The 5,163-nt window shown below is 40.3% G+C and overlaps 1 long non-coding RNA gene across 1 annotated transcript; it reads left to right on the top strand.

The window, feature by feature from the left end:
- The first annotated feature begins 105 nt into the window (after positions 1 to 105).
- On the top strand, positions 106 to 910 carry LOC117244728. The gene is made up of 2 exons (XR_004498325.1): positions 106 to 527; positions 655 to 910. It is a non-coding gene; the product is annotated as an uncharacterized LOC117244728 (long non-coding RNA).
- Positions 911 to 5,163: the final 4,253 nt, after the last annotated feature.

Here is a 5,163-nt window from a genome sequence, read left to right as displayed (position 1 = left end):
CGGAGGCTCCTCCCGGCCCCGCTCTGCGGAACGCGGGGCGCCCTCTGCCGCCCGCCCGGGCACCGCCCGCCCCAGCCGCGCCCGGCCCCGCCGCCCCGGGGAGCCCGGCCCCGGCTCCGGCCGGCGGAGCCCGCGGGCCGCGGAGCTGCGTGCAGCACCCCAGGCCCCCTCAGGTGTCGGGCGCGCAGGACGAGGGAGAGATGTTTGTAAAGGAGAACGCAAAAAATAGGTGGCATCAGGACAGCGATTCTTTTTTTTTTTTTTTTTTTTTCCTTTCGCGTACCAGCTGGACGGAAGCGCCTGTTGAGTTGGTCAAACTCTGCGATAATGAGGCGAAAATAAAAATGGAGGGCAGGCTGCACGTCCTCCGGGAGCAGGGGCTGTGTGGGCAGAGCGGCGGGACTGGGTGTGCTGGGGAGCCCTGTCACACTCAGCCTGAGCTGCTGCTATCTCTGCACCGGCGACACCCCAAAACACCTGCAGCTGCTTCCCTGCTCCCGTGGCTTAGGCTGACTGCCACAGAGAGTGTGAGTGAGAGACTGCTCTGCTTTCTTACTGCGGAGAAAAGACCTCTCACCACCTTCCTAAACAGACAGAAGCTGTAACTGGTGAAAAATAGATCTCAGACATCTATTTGTCTTTTCTTCTTGTCAGGATTACACATATTGAGAATAAAAGACGTCTCTTGGGCTTGCAGTGGTTGCAGTGCGTCTGACACACAGCTTTCTGCTGAAAAGGTTGGTTGGGAGGAATCTTGCCCTTCTTCCGGGTTAATAACAGCTACAGAACTCTTTCCAAGCTTAGTGGTTTCATCCTTTTCCTCGTGCCTTTCTTAAAGTGTTTTCTGTCAGAGTGTTCATGACAGGCACCTTAGTGTAACCTTAATAAACCTTGTAATTGAGTGGTCTTAGACTGTCCTGTTGTTACCTCCTGTTGCTCTTCTTTCTGCTGGAAACATCCATTTCTCAGAGTGGCGGGCACAGTTTTAATCTCGAGGTGCGCTGCCAATTTGAGGTTGGGTTCTGACTTTGAAGTCATAAAGAAGTGCTGTTGCTGATGTTCAAATAATGCTGAACCGCTTAGGGCTAAAGCAGAGAAGAAATAAAATTGTGCTTTTCTAAAACATCTCTCGCACTGTGGTTATCTCAAAGGGCTTTATTAAGTAATGTCAAGTAAAGGGGCACCTTTAAGCATAGCAGCGATTCCATGCACAAACGTACCTTTGAACAGGGAAAATTTTGGCATTAGAGTTGTCTACTCATTTAGTAGGGCTATTATGTATGCTTAATGATCACTTGCAGTGACATGAGAAATATCCAATAATGGTCACCGCTTAAAACCATTAAGAAAAGATAAATTATGGGTGTATATTAAATTCCTCCTTGAGCTGACTCTAAGTAAGAAAATGCAGCCAAGTCAATGTAAGGTTAAAGTGAATGTGTGAATCTTTGCTACATATTCCAGGAAAGCTGTTAAACTTACAAAGTACATAATTTGGCGGTTATTAAGTTACATATTTATACTAAAGTGTTCCAATAACAAACTATACTGGAACTTAGACGTTTGAGCACTAGATCTGTCTAAGGCTAGCTGGCACAGAATTACCTGCTGCTGGGATCACTCCAGCTCTAGCGATGCCCAGCAACAGGATGTTGCCATTTAAGAAACAGAGCTTCCTGTCTGAGCTTTAAGAAGACAATGCATGGGCCATATAGGTTTTCCAACCTGCATCTGTCCAAAACAGCTATGATTAAGTGCATTTTTGTTTAGCTATTGATTTATTCACCTGGCTTCCTCAAGTATCAGATATATGTATGTCTCCTGTCCAAGAAAAATAGGGCTCTTCGGAGTATTGATTGCAGCAGTGAAGTCTGCAGTATAGCTCAGTAGAAGATTTGGCTCACATTTTAAGACATTGCACTGTTCTAGGTAGTAGGTAATAGTAGGTAATAAACCTACACATCCTTTGGATGTAGGTGTAAAATCTGCTGCCAGGATTATAATCTTTATTATTTATTCCTAATGTAGAAAAAAAAAATATTTTCAGGTTGAACTGTCAGTGTGCAGTAATCTCCCCATAAAGCTGCTCAGAATTTATAGATTTGTTTTATGCAGTACTGTAAAAGTGTGGGAAATGTTATTGCCAAATTCAGTATTTGTCCTTTTGTTGTATCCTACTTCTGTGACAGTAGCAGCTCAGTCTTTTAATAAATACATGTGGTTTTAGGTATATGCAGCTATGGAGAGAACAAGAAAAAAATCACACACAAAGTGCAACTGAAGTGCAGAAACTCTGGTGTTCGGTACAAGTTCTAATGCAAAGTATAATTGGATGGGTTCATATACATGTACACTTACAAGGCCCTTTCTCTTCAATATTGTTTCCTTCTCTGGGAACTTAAGAGTGTCAAAACCTTTCTGATTATATCCTTCCCAACTGGCAAAGTATTTTGTGACAATAAGAAATAGATGTTGCTTGCCAAGACTCTGGATTTGTGATTTTCATAGTCTCTGGCAGTTTTGGACTTTTCTCCAACGAGTGGCAGAACCACATCACAAATACTTTCCACCTCTGTGCAGTTACACCCCTGGGTTTTGCTGGTCTCTTTGCCTTCAAGTAACTCCTTTGCCTTTTTTTTGATTTCTTTTTTGTTCCACACTTTCTTCAGATTTACTTTGGGTTCTTGTTTTCCTTATTCTCTGTTCATATCAATCTCCTGTGAGACTTCCCCTAGATCTCATCATCAGAGTCTTCTTTCTCTCATAAGATTCAACGTGGAGATCTCACAGTTATCTCCAACACTCAGACTAGATGATCTGTCAAGCTTTGTGTGGGACAGAGGTGCCATGGAAGTGCCTATTTATCTTTTTCTGACTATGAAAAGTACATAAGAATTAGATCAGATTTAGACATTTAAACTGGGGTGAGATTAATTCCATTTTATGGTATTTCTCTGTTGCCAATGAAGTCAACGACAAACTGAGTCATTTCAGCACTGAAAGATAAGAAATTTTTATGTCCTGGTAACAGTGGTACCTGAGGTGATGGATAAAGAATGCTTTCTTTTCTAACTCACCAGCTACCTCAAAACACAAGTGACCATTTGTTATTATTAGAGAGTAGTTGGGTAGTTTTGGACAAGTGAGAAATCCACATGGCTTTTAGTCTGTGTTTTCAGTGATTGCTTCATGATAGATGTCACTCGCTGAACTGTCTCAGAGACTATAATGCTCTTTCTTCTCTGGAGAGGAGATCTTTGGAGCTCAGTCTGTGTTACAACAAGTATATCAAAAAGGTGCTTTAAGGAGCACAGCAGCCCAGGACTGGAAGTAACTATGTATGGAACAAGATCCTAGGAATAGACTGTTTAAAGTTAAAGCTCAACATTTTCACACTAAGAATGAGATTAAAATCATGAAAGCAAATAAAAAGGGAAAGTAATATACATGCTGAAAAACTGTCAATAATAATAATGTCTAAATTGAGGCAGGATGCTTTCCTGACTTGGGTCTAGAAATGATGATGACCTCTCTATATATAGAAAGCCAAAGTGAATTATTACAGTGCTTTCTTCTGACTTTACAAATTATGGAAAAAGCTCTTCAAACAGAAAGCTGGGCTATATTGACAAGGTAGAAGAAGCTGGTTTGTATTGTCGCCATCCTGCAGAAATCCTTTTTCTGAAACCTGAATAACACTTTCACAGTCACAACAGTTTGCCCAGCATAGAGCCTAAAATAACCTTTAGAAGATGTGAGTTTTGACACAAAACAAAAGACTGGATTCATCTGCTGGTGTTAACTTGGCATAGCTCCATTGAAGTCAGTGGAATTATATTGATTTACAAAAGGAGAAAATCTGATCTATAAACATTTGAAGCTAAGACTAACACACACTAAGACACTATGCTTTTTCTCTTGTACTCCAGGTTGCAACAGAACTCTTGAACTGTAAGATTCCTTTTTTAGCAGAACATGATATGTAACATTCTGAATGACATTATGGAAATGTGACGTCACCAGAACTTTGGCTGATCTTACCCGAAAACCATAAAAATATTATTCAGAAACTTCTGAGGGCGAATTTCTATTTTGTGTGTTGGATACATGCCAGTGTATTTTGCAGGCTAATTCTGTAGTGCAAGTTTAGTCTTTTTATATTTTATCCGCTGTCACAAGTGATCAAATGACAGATAAAAAATTTACTTGATAATAATTGAGTATGTCATCTGCTTTCAAGGGCTCACAGTTCCAAAACTGGGAAAACCCGAACAAGGAGAAATGTATAGTGTCTCATTATACTTTATCTTTCAGGTAGCTAAATATTGTGACTAAAAGTCAGAATAGACAGTTACACCTGTACCATGTTTTACAAAAGTGGAAAGATAAGTCACAGACGTTGACAAGGCTTTCTTCGGTACATTCTATTGAAAAAATTGCTTTAGTTGATCTGCTTATAATTTTTCACACTGTGTCCTCTTTTGGCACTGAACTCTATGAAATTTACAAAAGCAACACCTGCAGGTCCCTAAATCACAACCCTCTTGAAAGTTGATGTCTACATATAACATTCTCGCATTCAATCAACCTAAATGTGTTAACAGCTATGTGACTTAGAGTGAATCCCTGAAGACTTATGCATGAGAATCTTCTTTGTTTGAAGATGTCTCTCTCTGAAAAACCTGTCATACCAGCCAGACTTTCAAACTCTGCTCTGTAAACACCATGGCACAGTGCTGAGCAGCTTCCTGTGAGTTACTAAGTGCTTTCAACTCTTACTGAACTTTTAGGAATTGTAGGAAGTTGACTATTTACAGGAAGAGCTGAGACTTTAAAAGAATGAAGTGCAAACTAATTTTATTAGCTTACATGCTTGTAGTTACTTTTAGGTATATTTTGACATTTTCTATTTTTTCTTCTTGACATAAAAATATACTTAACTGGCAAAGTCTTGCTGTCACTTCAATTAAGATTCTCACACCAGCCATCAGCTTCTTCTGTTGCTGTTGATGTTAGAGGACAAAATGTTTTGGAGGAACTTATGTGTAAAAAGCTTTAGTTTTTAAATTTGTGTAGTGTCATGAATTTCAGCAGATAATTTGCTTCCCTTATGTATATAAATGCTGTGAGATATTTTTTATTTTTCCAAAATCATAGCAGCCA

This window comes from Parus major, chromosome 1, assembly GCF_001522545.3.
Source record: "Parus major isolate Abel chromosome 1, Parus_major1.1, whole genome shotgun sequence".
Taxonomy (NCBI): Eukaryota; Metazoa; Chordata; class Aves; order Passeriformes; family Paridae; genus Parus; species Parus major.
The sequence above is the reverse complement of the archived record's forward strand: the minus strand, read 5'-3'. Positions and strand labels throughout refer to the sequence as shown.